The sequence below is a fragment of the Ambystoma mexicanum genome, chromosome 10 (genome assembly GCF_040938575.1).
Source record: "Ambystoma mexicanum isolate Mex_15411 chromosome 10, UKY_AmexF1_1, whole genome shotgun sequence".
Lineage (NCBI taxonomy): Eukaryota > Metazoa > Chordata > Amphibia > Caudata > Ambystomatidae > Ambystoma > Ambystoma mexicanum.
Window position 1 is genome coordinate 776,003,715 of NC_090932.1, and position 20,926 is coordinate 776,024,640.

General features: G+C 43.9%; 1 protein-coding gene across 2 annotated transcripts in view; it reads left to right on the top strand.

The window, feature by feature from the left end:
- Positions 1–20,926, top strand: part of KCNAB1 (potassium voltage-gated channel subfamily A regulatory beta subunit 1) — a 1,977,401-nt gene that overhangs the window by 1,340,354 nt on the left and 616,121 nt on the right. The gene's annotated exons all lie outside the window — the stretch shown is intronic.

Consider the following 20,926-nt stretch of genomic DNA (forward strand, 5'->3'; position numbering starts at 1 on the left):
CATAACCCTCTGCATTGTCCACAAGGCGTTCTGGGGCCTGGGTCCAAAATACCTTCAGCTATCCCTCCACAAATACCTCCCTCTCGAGCTCTTCACTCCTCTACCTCCAGCTTCCTCAGGGTCAGTCGTTTTTCAAAGAAACGAGCTGGGGGTAGATCTCTGTCTTCGGCTGGGGCCTCCCTCTGGAACAGCCTCCCTGCCACTCTAAAACTTGAGGAGAACCATCTGCGGTTCCAGAAGCACCTCAAGACCTTCCTCTTTTCTTCTGCCTTCGCTCCCCTCTCCCTGCTGATCTGTTCTCTCTTGGCACTGTGCACCTGGCCACCCTCTGTCCTTTGGGCCCAGGTACCTGCTCACCCTGCCACCCTCCGGCACTGCCTCCGGGCCACCCCTTGCACTGGGGTCTGTATCTGTACCCATACAGCCCCCCCCTTTTTCTTCCTGCACTTATCAGACCTACCCTGTCTGCTGCCTTAAACCTAGCACTTGCAAATTGCTGGCTGCATTACCACTGTTTGTTGTCTTTATTATTTATTTATTGTGATTTATCTGTTTCTCCTCTGCTTCGCACTTTCCACTTCTCCCTCCTTCCATGAACTTTTCCCCCCCCCCTCTCCCATGCAAGTGCGTGTTCTCAATGTCACTGGGCCTAGTAAGATCGCTGTTTTGTTCTCCCCTATTCCCCTCCCTTGCCGCGCTCTGAAACACTTGTGTACGAGCGCGATAGAAATAAAATATCAATCAATCAATCTCTCTCTCTACCCCTCAGGCCGAGCCTACACCCACACTGCCACTCATCTTCTCGGTCAACCGACCCATGAAGCGTGTGTCAGTTGAGGCTTTCGCTGCCACTTTCTCTCCCCAACCTGCACCTCTGGCTGACTCACATCCTGACACAGCCCTTTCCAACCTCCACTCTTCTATCTCTGATACTCTTGATGTACTTGCCCCTGTCATGTGGATCCTCTTGAAGCTCCAGATCAAGTGCGACTCTTGATACGACTCAGACCTCATCACCCTTAAACGCAAGTGTAGGGTGGCAGAGAGGAAAGGGTTGGCATCTTGTGCATCCTCTGACAAACTGGCCTGCTGCCTGCTCCAAAGGCAATACCAACTGTCTGTCCTCACTGAGAAGGGAGCTCCCCTCCAAGCCCATGTCTTTGCGGCATCTAACAACTCAGACAAACTCTTTAAAATCTGCAAGGAGCTGGCCAATCTTGCTGCAGTCTCTTCCTCTCCTGTTCCCTCCCTGGTCGTCTGCACAGACTTGGCTTCACATTTCATCTCTAAACCTTGGACATCCTGTCCACCATCTCCTCCTCATCTCCTCCTTATCCCTCTACATTCTCCTCTACCTCAGGCCTCTTTGTGGCCACCTCTCCTCCTCCCTTCTCTGCCTTTCCTGTGTTCACCTGACAAGGTTCCTAGACATGTCTGATCTATGAAAGTCTCATCAATACAGGTTCGTATCTGTTCATCCAAAACCATCAAGGACCACATTAAAAGCCTTGCCCCAGCCTAGGCCACCTTTGGCAATCACTCTTTTACCACTGGAACCTTCCCTTCCCCCCGAATCACTCCCTTGTGCAACCTCTTTTTAAGAAACCCTCAGCTGACCCCTCCTGTCCAGTAACTATCTCCATTACTCCTTTCCTGCGCAAACCTTTAGAAAGGCTGGCCATCTCCCAGCGTAATCTTGACACTGACTCTTTTGGTTGTCTCCACGACCATCAGTCTGGCTTCAGAGCAGCCAGAAGCACAGAAACTGCTCTGCTGAACATCTGTAAAGACCTGCTCTCTAACCTCGCTGCCAATCACTCTTCTGTCCTCATCGACTCGATCTCTCTTCTGCTTTTGACATGGTCAACCATGCTATCCAGCTCAACTGGCTCAGTGATAACCTGGGTATCACTGATCAGGCCCTGGCCATCACTGATCAGGCCCTGTCCTGGCTGACCTCTTTCGTCTCTGACTGACCCTCCCAGGTCCAAATTGGGTCCTTCCTCTGCCCTACCTCACTTTCTACCTGTGGTGTTCCACACGGGTCTAACCTTTCTCCCTGGTTGTTCAACCAATACCGGGCACCTCTTGCCCACCGCATTGCTACTCTCTGCTCCAACTTTCAGTGCTATGCAGATGACACTTTCAGGCTCCCCTCAGCCGCCTCCTCTCCCTCTCTCATCCCGGATTGTCTGTCTGAAATCCCTGACTGGTGTGCCACTAATGATCTCTACCTTAATGCCAGTAATACAGACATCCACCTCATCAGCACTCCTGCACCTTCCTTTCCTGTCACTCTCTGGCCATCCACTCAGGGCCCTCTTCCTGCTGCCACCTCTGAGGCTAAGAACCTCAAGGTCATTTTCGACTCCACACTCTCCTTCTCTCCTCACATCTCTGATGTCTCTAAGAAGTCAAACTACCAGCTGCAACTCCTCAGAGGTATTCTTCCTTTCCTCACCTTCCCCCAGAAGCTCACTGTCTCCAGAGGTCTGGTTCTCTTGAGGCTGGACTACTGCAAAAGCCTCTTTATAAATCTGCCTACCTCTACTCTCCATCCTCTACAACTCATCCAGAACAGTACTGCGAGACTTGTTCTTGGCATCAAGCCCAGGGATCGTATCTCTCCAGCTCTGAAATCTCTCCATTGGCTCCTAGTGGCAGCAAGGATCATGTTTAAGACCCTCTGCATTGTCCACAAGGCCTTCTTGGGCCTGTCTCCGCAATACCTCCAACTCTCTCTTCGGAAATATTTTCCAATTCGAGCTCTTCGCTCCTCCACCTCCAACTCCTTGAGGGTCAGTAGCTTCTTCAAGCAACCGGTTGGGGGCAGATCTCTTTCTTCGGCCTACGCCTCCCTCTGGAACAGCCTCCCTGCTTCTCTGAAACTTGAGCAGAACCATCTCTGGTTCTGGAAGCACCTCAAGACCTTCCTCTTTGCTTCTGCCTTCTCTCTTCCTATCCCCTGCTGATCGCTTGTCTTGTACTGCACTGGTCACCTGGTTACCCTCTGATCTCAGGCCCAGGTCCCTGCCCATCCAGTTGCACTCCTGCACTGCCTCCTGGCACCCCCTGCACTTGTGGTCTGTATCTGCAACCCTACAGTCCCCTCACCTGCACTTATTGACAACTGTTGTCTGAACTTGTAACACTCGCACTTGCCACCTGCTAGCTGCACTTCTTATTTTGTGATCCTGTGTCTGGCACTTGCCTATCCCCCAGCTCTGGCACTTCTCCCATCCCCTCTCCCCTGCACTTGCACAATCTCAATGTCACTAGGCCTAGTAAGATCGATGTGTTTTGTCCTCCCTCTGTTTCCCCTCCCTAGCCTCATCGCGCCTTGAAACACTTGTGTATAGGCGTGTTATGAATGTCATATCATATCATGTTGCATATCCTATCATATCATATGATATCATTGATATCCTCAGGCCTAAATGTTCTCAAACCGTCACCCAGGTCTATTGCCCTGATGTTTTTTTCGCTTTCCATCTTACGCAAGCAGTGAACCAGAAGTCTGCTGCATTTTTCCCTATCTTCATAAAAAGTAGTTTGTCATGAAAAATGCAGGTTCTGCCTTTTCAGTTAAGAGTGTATTGAGCTCTAGTCTTTTCCTCTCAAGCTCCTTCCTGACATCCATAAAAGGGTCTTTGTGAAAAATCTAATTTCTAGCTCCTTAAATGCTTCACCCAATGGTTTCATATCATGTTCTTTCTCTTTCTTTTTTTCTTGCTCGAAACCCCTATTGCTAGGCCTCTCATATAAAACTTGAAGGCCTCCCAAACCACCTGATCAGTCACTTCTCCTTTCCTTTTTATTACTATAAATGATTCTGCCTCCCTAATCAGCAAGTCCAAAGTCCCCCTAACTCTCAGAATCAATGTTTTCATTCTCCAATTGCTTGAGTTCTTCAAAATATAGTCCAATGACAGGTTCACCAGTTCCGGTGCATGATCTGAGATGCATAAAGCCCCAATTTCACTCTTTAAGGAATTCTGAGTCATGCTCCGGTAGGTGAGTATGTAGTCAATGCGTACGTACACATCATGGACCCTTGATTAGAAGCTGTAATCCCGTTCTGGAGGATGCTCCAGCCTCCACACATCTGTTTGTTTGTTTTTGTTTTTATTACTTGTATTGCGCACCAGACCCAGGGGTAACCGGGCGCATTTCATATGACAATTTACAGCTTAGTTACAGAGAAACAGGGCAAATAAAGAAACAAGAAATATACACAGAATATACACAAAAGGCAAGAATAATGGTACACGTATTTACAGTCCTACTCAGACAGATCAAATTCGGAAAACAGCTCATCTCGGGCCTGTCTATTCTTACTTCCCAACAAAACGAGGTACAGTATTGCTTCTATCCAATAACGGGTGCCTCATCTCATTAGAATCCCCTCCTAGAAGGATATCCCTTCCAGAATGGTTTTGCAGATATTGATCTAGCGTAAAGATAAAGGACCCATCCCCAAAGGGCGGGGCATACATGCCACAAATGGTCACCTTAGTGATCTGTATCCTGATGTTGACTGACACTATCTCCCTTCTCGGTCTGCATAATGGTTGAACACTGTAAAGGGAAGATTCTTCTTAAATAATATGGCCAGCCCCTGAGATTTTGTGCTGTATGCAGGGACAAACACTAACCCACCCTGCCTCTAACAAATCTCTGTGCATCATCTAGAGTGAGGTGTGTTTCCTGCAATAATGCAATATCCGCATCCATTTTCTTCAGTGCCGCAAGCACCTTTTTTATTTTGACTGGACAGTTTAACCCTTTCACATTCCAAGATGCATATCGTAAGAAATCTCTGTTATACATTTGGACAGTTTGGCACGTGGATGTGAAAGACATTCTGTATGTATTTGTGTAAACTGTAAAAAAAAAAGAAACAAAATACATTTCTCAAAAAATGAAAGCATACCCCCTATTCAGAAGTTGGACAATAGCACAAAATGCACAAACCTAAAAGTCAAACAAAATCCCCAATTAACCAACCCACCCCCAGTAACGGATAATCAGTTAAGTAAGTATGTAAAACTGAAAATAAATTAAAGAAACAACTGTAAAAACCCAAACATTATTCAATCCAAAGAGTAAATAAATAAAGAAGAAGCCAGAAACCATCCGATCACCCCAACACATCTGCATTCCCAACCGCAAATGTGAACCAAATAAAAACACACTAAGCATGTATTTAAGATGTTACATAGAAGACACAGCATAGACATATTCCTAAAGTGTTGCCTCCAGACTCAAAAGTTAGAAAAATGTAAACTGTGCAGATGCCAAATTACCTTGCTGGTGTAAGGCCATGGCGAAAGCAGAGGCCAACACAATTCCCAGACCATTTGAAAATCTGTCAATACATAAATAAAGAAATAAATGAAGAGGTCTTATTGTGCTTCCATGAAACCATATTCCACAGTACTGTACCACCGGACTGATGACCAAGCCCAATAGCCACTGCAAATGTCACAGTCCAATCCGTTCCTCCGGGCCACAATCCCATATTTCTGGTATCTTGGATCACCATAAAGTGTTAGTTCTCCCTAGAATCCATATTCTACAACAGGCAGACGTTTGGTTACATAGCGCCAGTTATGTTCAAATCTGACAGGGGATTATTGCTCCCTGCTCGCACTACTCAGGGGATTACAAACAAAGTTGATCGAGTAGAAGAAAGCCTGGCGCCCATAAAGTGTTTATGTCCAGGAGACATCCACAGTGGCAATGATACAAAACATTTCATGGAAATGGCACAGAGCAGATCGACTCAGTAGACTCAGGTTTTACGCTTTTAAAAACCACCAGGACTCCTGCTTTCACAAATTGTCCCATCTCACCCTCCCCTCCACCACATTAATTCGGATGGAAGAAGGAAAACAGTTCCTATGTTCAGGGCGCCGCAGTTCTGAGTGGGCTCACTGTCTCGCTCATGGCAGATGACAACAGATCTGTTGTCATGCAAATCCGGGCAGTTCCTGGGTTTCTATGCCTTTTACTGCTGTGGCTGCGCAGTGACCGGTGAAAGTGATCGCCATGCAGATGCATAGCGGCTGTCATTACAAAAAATCTTTATTCTCTCTATGGTTCAGTCTGGTGTAAAATGCAGGTGGAAATCCCTGGGGGTTCAAGCATCGCTATTCGCATCAAAATTCATTGAGGGCCGATGCACTGTTGGTTTCCCTTCACTGAGCAGGGAGACATGAATGTTGTGTGTCTCCGTTAACGGAGTACCGTGAGCCCCACCAACAAAGGCCACACGCACACACTTGTTGCTGGGTCGGGCTCCCCGGTCGCCCTGCTGCGGCCGGGAACGCCTACCTTAAAGGTGCAGCACCACAATGAAGAATGCATGTCTTGCTCCATCCGGGGAAACCTGACAGAAATTCACTACATATGAAATATCACACGGAGAGCTGCTCACTAAATGCTTTTTATTAATAATCTGTGTCATTTATGACTCAAGCAAAATTAGGCTGTTTAGGGATTAAGATTAAAAGAAGCAAGGCTGGGTAATTCTGCTCTCTCTACGTCGATCACTGTTTAAAATTGATATAAAATAGGTCCGTAGCTGATATGAAAGCTGCGGTCTTAAGCATCCCCAGGTACCGATAGTGCGTACTCAAAGCCTTAACACTGCGAAACTAGATGGAATCTGGCATCCTGCATTGGCGATGGTCATGGCACACAAGTAATCAGGCTGATTGCCTAAATTCTGCTTTGAATGAAAGATCTCAAGTTGTGTGTTTAGAAAAGTGTATTTAATCATCAATGTGTCCAGAGTGTGACACGTGTTTCAACCCTAGCAAGGTCTCTTTTTCAAAACAGGGCACTAGAAATCATTTAGACATTATGGTGACAAACATAGTTGATTTGGTAACATTCCAGCCTGGGTCAAAATACACATAAGGAGTAAGTCACCAATTGTTGAAACAGATCACAGTCATGGACGATAAAAAGGAAAACACTCATATAATTGAGAGTCAGAGGCATTGAGGGGGGATGGGCAAGGGAAGGAGTTGTTTAGGATGGTGTGGGGAAAGATAAAAGAGAGATGAGTGGCATGTGTGAATAGTCAACTGGTCCCATGGATTGGGGCACTGCACAAGACAGACATTGCACTCACCTGGTGTACAAATTGATGTATACGGTCAATGCATGGTGCATACGAGCTGCGTGTAGGGTTTGCATCTCTGTAGTTATACATTTGTTTATCATCTGTATCCTACTATGCAACCCATTGTGTAAACTACTATGTAACCTATTTTCAAGTACAAGTGCCCAGTTGCCCTTAGGTGCGCTATATAAGTAATAAAGTGAACTGAACTGTCCAAAACCTTAAAAAAAGCAGAAAGTGGGCAATTAGACTGATTACTTGTGTGACATGACCAGCGCGAATCCAGTATGCCAGATTCAATCTAGTTTATTAATTCATCAGGTGCTGCAAAACAGGCGATGTACTCACCTTCCAGTGCAGGGCCTACCACACATGCTGGAGGTGGGAGAGGGCATGTGTGGCTCCTTTATTATGGGCCAATAGGTGTAGACTACCTGTGTTCCCCCTACCATAAGAAAAGTGCAAAACGGAGATCCCACAGGCACCCTTTCCAGTTTGGCACTTTTTTTTACAAATCACACAACAAAAGTTAATTTACTCTTATGCGAGAATGAAATCCTGCCTATAGTCCTTGGACAATATGTTAACTTCACTGAACAAAACTTAATTTAACTTCCGGTTGAAACTGAGTTTTGGGAGAACATTTCTCATCAGGTCACTGGAAATACAGGCATGGCAGGTCATCTCCTCAGAGCTCTATGGAAGAAAAGTGAGACAAATCCAAGCCAATTTTTCCCCCTGGTTTATGCTTTGGCTAAAGGAAAGAAGGCCATGTTTTGGAATCACGCAGGGGTCTCATATTGGAAACTTGGGGACCTGCTGTCTGGTCCAAGGGTAACCTTGCAGTTTTGGAGAAGTTCAGCACATCCGACCAAGAAGGGATGGGGCACCCTGGATTTTGGAGTTCGTTGCAAGGTCTTGCAGTCCCTGCGCAGACATATATCCATCATAGGTGGAGATGCTATATGGGGTGGGGGCAGGGAGACAGAGCACTCAGTCATGATTTGCTGTATCTTTCTGAAAGATACGGGTGTGTGATATAGTATTAACAGGGCTGCATTCAATATGATCAATAACTGGGACATAAATGGGCAATGGTGTGATCTGGACTTTTGTGATACCGTCCCTGACACAATTCATGCGAAGCCATGGCTTATTGGCTTTCTTTTCCAGATGCATAGATTTTATTATTTTGCTAAATAGGTGTAGGTACCACCTGTTGCAAGATTCCTCTCTCATATAGATTCCTTGCTATAAATTGTTTTCTATATGTGTGACTTATGCATCTATGGGGGTCTTTGTTCCTCCTGTAAATTAAATATAGCTCATTGCCACATGTACATTTGTGACTTTTGCCATCTTACAATAAAGGTATCTAATTTGAACAGCCCCAAAACAGCATAGGTTGATCCAGTACATGCATGCTAAAGCTTACCTTTTAGAAAGAATGAAAGTTGCTAAAAACGACTTGTTGAAGTGATCTATAAGTGTTAACCTAATTTTTGTTTTAAAAAGTGCCACTTGAGGGCCACATATCATGAATTCTCGCTGGTTTGCTCATGCCAATTGACTTGTATCAAAAAGATTCCACATTTTCGTCATTGATGACATCAAATATTACCTTATGAAACGGTAATGACATACATCATTCATCAAATCAAATATGATGTCACAAACTGCTTCTTTGTAGGCGTTGTTGACTACAGCAAGGCATTTGGTGACCTGGAACCATCCGCATGTCACGATATGACCAAATGTGGCAAGACCACAGTCTCAATTGTCCCATACATTGCAAAGGGGATGTACGAAGATCCACTCCACCATTGAGGAACTTGTAAACTAGGTTGCTTAGGTTGTTTTCTTGGTTAGTTCTGTGGCTGGGGCACTGTTTTTATTTTAGCTCTCACAAGTCTCTGTCACACTAGCAATCTAAGGTGGTATATATATATATTTTTTTTTTATGTTCACCCAAGGAATTACATTACTGCACCAAAAACAAACGAAAAGCACTTGACAGAAGTAAAGTCATGTTAGGTGATTGTAATTTACGTGGAGCCCGTCTGACACCGTTATCACTTTGTATTGCTGCCAACTTGTCTGAAAGTCTTGCATGATGGCACCTTGATGTTGAGTGTCACTGCCTGTAACTTGAGTGTGTCTTCTGTAGGTTATATTCAATATTGTGCATGAGGGCCGTAGGTGAGCCCTCATCTACCTGCTCCATTCTTGTCCTTCCATTTAAGGTGTGACATGTAGTCACAAGAAGTTAGGCACATGATAGAAGCAAGCTGGGTCTCTAGTGCAAGAAGCATCATTTGGAGGATGCCTGGGTGGGGCGGGGGGGGGGGGGCTGGACCTGGTAGAGGGGTGTCCAATATCTGTCGACTAGTGTGCATGATGGCCAGAGGTGCTTGGTCCCTGAAGCTGACAGTGCGTTGCTTGCAGGCTATGTATGGAATTCTGGCTGATCAGGGAACTGCAGCCTGTGTCTCTCTAGATATGGTGGGCTTTGACGCCCATGGTTCACACCATTTACTAAGCCTTTTAGGACTGGTGGGGTTAGTAGTCCAAAATAGCTGACTGTCCAAAGGTTGCAGACTGTGATTCTAGGAAAAGAATAGATGCTAATTCCTATTGGTAATTGTGTGCATTCACTGTTGCATCTGGCAATACATTTCCGTGATTAGTGGCAAGTTGCTAATTAATTAGCCTGTGATAGTTTTAAGTAAGTGCTGGGATCATTTGCTGGCCGATGATAACCTGAGTAAACAGATGCGACTAGCCCTCATTTTAGAGCCACAGTCACAATACTCTTAAGCAGACGGGTACTTCTTTATGTAACAGGTGCAGCTAAGGTAGAATTCTGGCACACATCATGGGCTTTACCTATAGAGCCAGTAGGACAAAGGGCTCATCAGGGGCAATTCTTTGCCAAAAACGAAGCTATGATGAAGTCATGTACTTACAAAAATGAATCTCACCAGCCTCCAAAAATACTTCATGTTATTTATTTATTTATTTATTTATTTATTTATTTATGTATTCATTTATTCATTTATTCATTTATTTATGCTTCTTTAGGCCCAACGCACCCAATGTAGAAAGGATCCACGTGTTTCCAAAAAGAGACACATTTTACTTGGATCCAGGTACTGTCAGGACCAAGTGCATTAACGTTTGGAAATGTTGTTTGTCAGAATGCACTGGCAATCTGTACTTAAGAGTCCACCAAACATGACAGGAGTAAAGTTCTTTCATGTCTGTTATGTTTTGTTTATGCTCGTGAAAAACATGATTCAAAATAAAAAATGAAATAAACTATTAAATGCCAGTGCTGAATTGTTAATGGGGAGGCAATGCTTTGCTGTTCATATTTGATATGTTCAGCAAATGAATAAAAAAATATCAACGTGCGCAAATTGGAAGTAGGTTTGAATTGAACTGGCTTTATCATGTCCTGTTTGTGAAGAATATTCTTTACATAGAAAAGCCACCCACTGCACTCCCTGAATTCCCCATAAAGTCTCATTTCCATAAGTGCATTGCACTCTAGACTTCCTTGTCTGTGGCCAATGGTTTGAAAAGGAGCGCCATCTTTATGAACAGTGCCAGATTGTCTATTCAAACAATAGTGGGCCTCATTGCGGAAAGGGAAGGAACAATTCAGTGGAAACCTAAAAACAGTACATGAGGTCATATCCAATCGATTACAGAAGGTCAAAATACTGCATGTCTAAAATTCACCTTGAGGATTTACTGTGGCGGTACGATTACCATTGGTAGCAAATGCAGTATCACACGTTATCTCCATCAATGTAAAATATGATGTGTTAGAAAGGTTGGCAATTTGAATCAAAAAGGCTCTGGCCTGATCCTAAAAACAATTGAGCGAGGTCATAGGAACCCACACAGAGAGAAAAACACTAAACCTGACAGTCAATAGACGAACAAATGGTGGCAATGACTACTGCATGTGATTCAAATGTAATGCATCAGAGCATATGTTGCATATACATAGGGAAGAAGCATAGGACATTCAATAAAATATATACAATGTACATAAAACAGTATATAAATACATGAATCGTACAAAAATGTCGAACTGGGAATTTTTTTTTAACCCCCCCTTACACCACATATATAGGTGGGGGGCTTTAGAGTATAATATTAATATGGAGAGGTGCGGGGGTCTCTCCCCTTATATATTTGTTGTGTAAAGGGATAAAAACAAAAAAGTCTGCATTTTTGGCCGTCGCAATAATCACACAGATCCAAATACATGTGCCAAAATGACTCCTTTTGGACAGGTTTATCAGCAATTACAATCTCTATGGTCCCTTGTGGGGGATAACATGAGGAGGATAATGCAATTGTACTACATTAAGTACAAGTCAATAGACTGGACTGTTGGTGAGTGAAAATGTTGTGACACAGAGAAAAGTCTACACAACTGTGTTTCGGCCTCAAAGCTGTTCTTGTATGGCTGCAACTTGATCGTCCTTCAACAGGACAGAGAAGATTGGTGTATGGAAAGATCCTATGTAATCTGTCAAAATAATGGACAGAAAGGGAAGTCAGGAGTGTGTGGGGTTCCAAGTGATAAAAAGAATATTTCTAATGCATCCAATGCTGGCCTCCCAGAGAGAGACTCTGTGGATTACGGATCTTACCGTAATGTGTTGCATGATGGCTAACAGTCTGAATGTCCAAATCATCAGATAAATGCTGGTAAGTTCCGGAATAGGTCACGTGCATGAATAATCGCTCTAACAAGGAGCAGGGTGTCAGAAGTGCATCGAAGGTATCAGAATGTTCATGATACTGGGTGGCAAGGATGAATAAAATGGCTCTTACCAGCACTTAGTAAGTGACTGGAGCTCCTGAGAAGTCGGAGACTGTGGGTCAGAATTGGTAGTTGAGGTTCAACAACTGGACTGTGGAAAAGGTAGAGACACGTATTACATAAACACCCAATGTCCAGATCCTGAGCTGGACGAGTGACAACTCTCAGGGAGTGATGGCTCATGGTGTGATATGCACTGTATAATCAGCGTTCAATATTGCATGTGCCAATATTCCGTGGAGTGCCGCTGGGATACCCGTGATACAGTGGAGTGCGGATGCTGGATATGTACATCATGCACGACACGTAGGTTTGTCCCCCTCTGTGCCCGGGTGGCAGAGATGGGGCTAGCAGGGTAGCGAAGGGCTGATTCAGCAGCTAAACACACTGGTATGCAGCAGCATGTAAATGGCATGTATGCCAGAGGTGCACCGTGAAGAAGCAGGCCGGGATCTAGTGCGGTATAGATGTGCTGGAAGAGCTAATCGTGTCAGATTACCTGGCATAGTGGATGTCATGTCCAGGGACCAGCGGGATGCGATGATAAGCCTCCCGTCTTGCGAACAAGCAAGGCGTGAGGTTGCTATGGCGACGCACTGTGTTTATATAGAGTCTGCCATTTGAAATGCTGATGTGGCATCCACACCACACTAGATCACAGCCTGCTTCTTCACGGGGCACCACTGTCGTTCGCTAGCACTAGATGATCAGCAACAGCAGCTTAAAATTCAGCTCAATCTTTAGGCAGGATTCTGGCCACCGTTGCATGAATAGAGGCATCAGGAAGGAGCTTTTCAATATAAGGGAAGACAATGAGTGGAGTGTTGATGTGTTGATGTGGAAACCTGTAACAAGGGCAGTCTCAGTGGAGGCCTTGTGAGATAAGTTCCCATCTCGGGAACTGGCGTCGCCTGCACACTGTTTGTGGCTACAAAATGAAGCCAAACGTTTTAGAAGATACTAGCCTTTTAATAGGATTAGGATAGCTATCGAAATGTTCATTCACTAATGTTTACAAATAATTTCACAGTATTCATATTTCCATTTTTAAGAAAAAGACACATTTTCCTGATTTTCTTCTTCACATGTGGTCTTTTATTGCCCAACGCGTTTCGAGACTATTTATCTTGAAAAATATGTAAAATTTAAGAATTGGTTTTTGAAAAAGCGAATATTTATCTAATTGATTATATCTTTTTGTAGATATTGGTTTCTTAAAAAATACCAGTCCCTGAAGAAGAGATAAATAGTCTTGAAACACTTTGGGCAATAAAAGACCACATCTGAAGAAGAAAATCAGGAAAATATGTCTTTTTCTTAAAAATGGAAATATGAATACTGTGAAATTGTTTGTAAACATTGGTGAATTAATCTATTAGATAGCTATCCTATTATAAGGCTGGTATCTTGTAAAATGTTTGGCTTAATTTTTTAGCCACAAACAGTGTGCAGGGGATGCGAGTTCCCTAAATGAGAACTTATCTCACAGTTTTCCCTTATACAGCCATATGCCAGGACTGTAGTCGTCTCCTCTGCACCTGAAATACTTAAACCATATCTGGACAAGCACACTTTGAAGACATTATTTAAATCTATAAAAACACTAGACAAACAAGAGTGCAAGTTATATTAGCAATAGATACAGTCTCAGTGGAGGGCCGGGCTGAAATGTTGGTCTGTGGGTTGCCCGGGTTATGAAGGGATTTGGTAAACAACGAGAAAGTATCAGAGGTTGAGGGGGCAGCAAAAACAGGAAATGATTGGTGACAGGGGATTTTGGGGGAAGAGTGTGCACACAACCTCAGGGAGGATGATGAGCATGACTTTGGAGCATTTAATGGAAGGACACATGGATAGCAGGAGAGGAGGTACCTGTGCACCGCATCTGGAAGGACATTTCAGAAGAGGCAACTGTGTGCCGGCGTGATCCAAGTCAAAAAGTCAAAGGATAGCACAAAGGAACATGCAAAGTTGCAGAGGGAGGGTTGACAGTGGCTTTTTGACAGGGAAATGGAGCAAGGCAGTGTAAGGGAAAATAGAAATGGCAGAGTGGTCGAAAAAGAGACACACAGAGAGATGCTTGTAGGTGGACGGAGTAGCCATTAAGTGGACACAGCAAGAGAAGACATCCTTGGCAGGCATGCAGGGGGTGCAGCCAACACAGAGGGAAGAGGTAGTTGTGAGGAGTAAGTTTGTTGGCAGTGACAGTCAGGAACAGGTCATGGCAAAAAGCACCTATGACCTGGATGAAAACGTTTCCAGGTTGGCATAAGATATAGCTGAGTGAGCGCAACCTGTGTGATGGCAAGGGAGCTACAAGGGGACAGGAGGAGGGAAGGGCACCTTGTATATGACAACAGTGTTGCAAATGATCCACAATGCTCAGTGGACAAATATGCTTCAGGGAGTATTGGGATAAATGCACTGGGGATACACAATTTATTGGGAAGAGTTATTGAGAAAATTCAATGGGATTCTGATGTTGCTTCCTGTGGAATCAGTTCAGTGGGGACTAGCAGTATTTTCAGAAGCAGCAGGGCCCAGAGGAATTGTCATTTACTGGGACGATAGTTGGTGTGCCAAAGGATTGCCCACTCAGTGTTCGAAACCCAGCTCTGTTGGAGTTGTTGTCTGTGCTTGTGGCTCATCAACTATGGGGCAATGAATGGATGGACAAAGAGTGAAATGTGTGGTAGACAAGGGCAGTGTTCTTGATATAGTGAACAAGGAATGTATCATTGTTACTGTTATTGTTATTAATAGGGTATTTATTGTGCATGGACCTAGCTTCAGGAAGCAACGGAGCGTGTTACAAGTCGTAGGGGAAAGGACACAGTGAGGGACGCAGAGATGCAAGGGACAGAGGTGCTAAGGAGGGGGGAGGAGGAGGTTGGGCCATTTGACAGCAAGGGATCTACAACTAACCAGGGGAGGGAACAGGTGGGATCATCTCACCCAGTCTCAGGATGGGTGGGGAGTTTAGGGTGTGTGTGGACCTCGGTGTTAGGGTGCTGCCATTCCTTAAAGAGGAGGCTCTTGGCCTGAAATGTAGAAGGAAGGGGGCGAGTCTGGTGTTGACAGGGAGGAGGTTCCAGAATCTGTGAGCATATAAAAAGAAGGCCTATCTTCTGGCTCTTTTCTTCCTGCACCTTCAGGGTTCATGTATTCACACACCCTTAATTCTAGTGGATCGTAAACCTCCGGAGATGCATAGTTTCGTAGTGAGGTAGCTTGGGGACTTCTAAGCAACAGCCTTGCAGATGATGCAGTAGGATTTGAAGATGATACATGCTTGCGGCGGGTGCCAGTGCAATTTGGCGAGTGTCTGTGTGATGTGGTCGAATTTGTGGAGTCCTTTGATGAGCGGTGCTGCAGCATGCAACACACATCTCAGGGGTGCCAGGGTTGTCACCGGAAGGCCTTCCTGAAGGGTATTGCCACCATCCAGCTGGAGGAAAAAGACTTGGACAGCATACCTGATGTTATTTTCTGGGATTCAAGGCTAGATGCAGTTGACCAGAAGGGGTGTGAAACCCTCCAGGTCTATAGCAGAGAGCCAGGTCTGGATGTCAGGGTGTTGTTGGTCAGAAATAGGAATTCAGTTCTGGGGTGGTTGAGATTCAGGTAAGCAATGCAAGTCCAGGACTGGTTCAACATGACGCATGGCTTCAGACTGTAGATGTCTTCGATGGATGATATCTTGAATTAGAGCTGCGTATTGGTCGATGTGGAAGCTGGAGTCAGGAAGGTTCCACGCAGTTCCATGTAAACTTTGAATATCATCATAATGAAAATTTATTTCGGTGTAAACCATAAAACATAAATACCTTAAATACTCATCATACATAGCTAAAGATTACACTCTTATTTGTGTACATAAAAAACAAATTCCGGTTTTCATTCCTTTAAAACTGAATTGTAGCCAGCACACGAAAATGCAACGCAGTCTGGATGAAGGACCGCTGTGCACACAGAACCTCTACGGCAAAAGTGTGTTCATTCGTGATATCACACACAGTTTAAGGAAACACAACTGTGCGAAATTGACTGTCAGGGGATCCTTTCTGAAAATAAGATTTACAATTCCAGAAGCAGATTTATCATGACTATAAGATACTTACAAGGACCCAGGACTCATTTTTCTGACTTAACGAATGCTAGCAGCACCAAAGATTTTAACAATGAATCCGGACCAAGCTACATTGTGACTTATTCGACAAGTGTGGCACTACAGTGAATAAATCATGTGCTTTAAATTCTATGCTCATTTCTCGACTATGTGTTAGTGCTCAACCTCTTTTGTTGTCATGTCAATATTAAACATTCAAGAGCCCTGAAGAAGAGATGTGCTCGAAACACGTGCATCCTCATGGGAAATAATACAGTGTTACAAGCTTTATATTTTAGGTTCCTACAAATAAATTATCTTTTGATATTTCCAAATGAGTAATGAGGTATAAACTTTAAAAAAAAAAATAAATAAACGTAGAGAGGCGCAATTAATAAACAAAAATAAATATTCTTCACAATAGAGTAAGTGGGCAACGGAAAGAGAAGACTGAAAATAGAGGACTGCAACACTCTATAAGGTTGCAGGAAGAAAGATCCTGGAAAAAAAAACTGTGCTGAAGGCAATCAGCACCTATGATGTGACCAGCAATTAAGAGTTTTAAAAAAGCAACATTGTTGATGCAAGCATTTGCCAAGCAACAAGAATTAACACTGTAGAAATGTTTCATCGTTTGGAGACGACAGAAGAAGGGGCAGACCCGGCTTCCCATGTCACACTCCCCCATTCTAGCGTAGCCGAACTCGCCTAGTTTGTGTCGGCAGAACTGAACAGAGGCTCGATAATACATGTAAATATCATATAACACAAACTTGCATTTTGAGCAATCAAGCCTGCCTGAGAAAGCCAGCAATTGGACAGAGCAGCAGCTATGCTTTATGCCCTGCTGCTAAAGTGTGTCAGTTTCCACATACAAAAAGGATAGCTGAGTTACAAAGCCAGCAGTTCTCCCATGAGCACTTATACAGAAGAGGAAGCTATAGCCATCTTTCAACAAACAAACAAAAAAGAAGAAGTGATGTGGCAGTTCGAGTCCTGCACTTTTTGTTAACGAGTGTGTGCTTTATTACGAGTTTGTGGTAATTACCAGTGTAAACGCAAATACTGTTACCACCAGATCACCGCCCTGGAGCTGAAGGTAAATCCTCCAGATTCTGTGGTGGTGTTATTCTGCATTATAAAGTCCCACTAGGCTGGTGATTCTGCCTGTTGTAATAGCTCCATTTTGTGGAGCTAAAGTGGAGATTTTCTTCCGCTTTCCCCTCAAATTTGGAATATACGGAGCAGTAAAAGTGGCAGTAATTCAGGAACTACCACTTTTTACCACTTTGCCACAATTGACGACCTTGTATGTAGAAAACAGAATAGAGTCACATGTATTGAGCCTTTCCCCCGGCAGCTTGTGGCATGAATCCCGCATAATTGTGTATGCAGATAATGGGGGTCATTACGACCCAGGCGGTAAGTACACCAACTTTACCACCATGGTGTAAACTATGTTTACACCATGGTGGATGGCGGATTTACTGCCCCATTCCAAGGTGAGTGGGGCGGTAAATCCCCATTTCCCATTTTACCCTTCCCCATTCCCATTTTTGCCCCATAGGGCATAATGGGAGTGGGGAAGGCGCTAATTACGCCATCGTAAATTACGGTGGCGTAATTAGCACCAAGGCGGTTTAGCGAAAATCGGAATCAGGCGTTAAGGGTTAACGACGGCGTTAACCCTTAACGCCTGAGTTGTAATGATGCCTAATATGTTTTTTTGTTCTTGCTACTATTTATTTCAAGAAACTCATTTTGCTAACGCGTAAGAGGAGGCATTCCAAGTCCGCAATTATTCCAAACCCATATTTAATATATCAGATGAAATCCAATAATGTTGGTCAAAAAAAGATTGAATTCCAGCAATTAGCTGACATTAATGAAGGATAATTCAGTGTCATGAGTCGACACATGTGTCGTGCCGCATGGCGCTTTATGAGGACTGAAAGGAGTGTAATTAGATGGATAGGTTAAAAGAGTTAGTTCCTTATGGCCGTGTCTCAAGGGCCAGAGTGATCACTATGACTCTTCTTTAATGTTATCATGTGACAGCAACTAAACTGGTTACAACAAACATTATTAGATTACATCTGATGGTAAGTCTTTTACTACAGGTTCAGAATGATTTGTCAGTCCTAATGCATTATAGTGACAAATCCACAGTTTTAATACAAGAACAAGAATGCATTTCTATTTGTTTATGAATACTTCCACCATTACATTGATAAATGAGTTCTTTCATGAAATAAATTCATACACTATTGAAATCACTGCATCATCCATGTACGCGATTTTAGTGTGGAAATCATACTATCCTAGGCTGTAGCACAAATGTATTTGTTTGAAAAAAGGTGTGAACATTTTCATTAGATCTGTATAGGAGCACTACGAATTCACTGATAAGCATGAAGGTCTGGGCTTGTCCTTGAAGGATTATCGGCTTCTTATGAAACCATCTTAAACTTGGGTCCATCTACGAGAAACAGACCTGCAGACAGTAGCCAGGTACTTCCAAACTGCACACATCAACACAGCAGCAAAGCATTCTTGCATTGTACCTCTCTCCCCACTAAGTTAACCCACCCTGTCTGTTTCAGATCCTCCAGAGCACCAGGAGGCCAGCGGTGCATGGTATAAATCCCAGTAAAACAACGTGACACTAATATCATGAAATACCTCATTTAGTGATGCTGTATCAAAACAACATTATGTTGTTACAGTCCCTAATACTCAGTTGAGCACACAAGAGCCATTATAATTGGTGTAGTCCTATGAAGCAATTTGGGTAATGTTGGGTCATGTTCACTCAGTCTGCCCACTGGTCAAAGTGTACGAAAAAAACTATGTTCCATGCTGATCTGCCCTCGTCTCCACAAACTCCCATCGCCACGCCCCCTACCACGTGCAATCCAAGCCCCCAAACAAACGCACCTGCTATTTAAGGGAATGTTCAGTGCAGGACACTGAAGTGCAAGTTTCAGCTTCTTCCTACCCTTTTATTTGAAAACCAAACCATTACGGAACGGTTTCTTTTTCAAATAAAAGTATAATAAAAGTAAAACTTAAAAAATAAAAGTAGAGGAGCACCGCTCCCAACCGCTCTTGCCCACTTTGACCACTGAGTCTGCCCCACAATCTTATAACTGCCATTGATGAGAGACGATGGGCCTCATTATAAGTGTGCCGGTCTGGAAACAACGGTGGCTGTAAGCCTACTGGCACCGTTGCTTCCGGACCAGCACACTATGGGTTTGACTTCTGGAGCTGCTGTGCCCAACAGGGCAGACCCTGCCAGACACAGCGGCCACGGTAGGCAATTCGTTATGGAAGCACCGGCACCGCTGTAAACAGTGCAGGTGCTTCCACGGTCCCCACTCCCATGGAGTAATATTCATACTCCTATGGGACTACCTGGGAATGGGGATTAACAGAATTACCAGTGCCTGATTTTGCGGCCACTGGGGTTGTAACACCCGGGTGTTACCGGGAAGTCAGGCGCTGGTAATTCTTTACTAGTCTGGCGCCGGTATCACCAGCAGGGTTACCACTGGACCCATAATGAGGCCCAGACCGGCATACTTGTAATGAGGCCCATTTTCTCTTTACACTTCAAATGTGAAATGGGAAGACAACCTCTCATCGCACAAGTGCATTAGATTTCTTTCCAGTGTCATGAACCATAGTCCTCTCCATGTGGGATCACATGACGGTCTTGAGTACCTAAATTGAAGATCCCTAGGGCACAGAGGGACCTTGACACTGTGCCATAGCCAGTCTGTCAAAAGGGTGATGTCAGAATGTTGGCCGCATGATTATCTTTGGGCACAAAATGGATCAAAATATATTTTACAGTGGCAATGGTGGATTACAGTGTTGATCCAGACACAACATTGATTTGGTAATTTGCAACATGAAAATGTGTTTTATCATCACGTTGTTGGTATATATTGTTGAGAATGGCCACATGATTTGCTTTGGACATATGCAGAATGAAAATGTGTTTTATGGTCACACTGATGGCCTGTAATATTAAGCCAGACCATGAGATTTTCTTTGAGCAGAGTCAGCATGAAAATGCGTTTTACAGTGGCAATGCTGGCCTGTACTGTTAGCCAGGCAACATGAATTTCTTTGGGCACTCTCTACATGAAAATGTACCTTATGGTCGACAAGGAGTGTCTACTTTGTTGAGCCAGGCAACATGATTTATTTTGGCACACACAGCATAAAATGTGACTTTTAGTCTCAATGCTGGGATACATTGTTGAGAAAAGCCATATGATTTTCTTCGGCACAGCCATCGTGAAGGGGAGGATGGTCAGCTCTTGAATATATCGCTAAGATTGGCCATAAAATTCTATTTGTGCATAGACTGCATGAAAATGTATTTTCTAATAAGAGTGCTTGCATGGCCTGTAACAAGCGGCCACATGATTTCCTTGTTGGCACAGTGAGAATGAACAATGAATTTTACAGTGTGAATGTTGGCATATATTGTTAAGGCAGAGTCGTATGATATTGATAAGAGAGAGCCATATGATTTTCTTTGGGCACAGCCAGCATGGGAACATTGTTTACAATGGTAGTGTTGGCCTATATATCGGTGAGACAGTGCACAGGATTTTCCTGAGACACAGCCAAAAGGAAAGTGAGGGCAGAGCTTGCATATATTTGTCAGACTGTTTACGTGATTTTCCTTTACACAGCTTGAACATGTGTTTTCCATAGGCAATGCAGGCATTTATTGCTTGAGACAAGCCAAGGCCTCAAGATTGTCTTTGGGCACAGCTAGAATGCATATGTGTTCCACAATGCCACTTTGAAGTGTTCTGTGGGG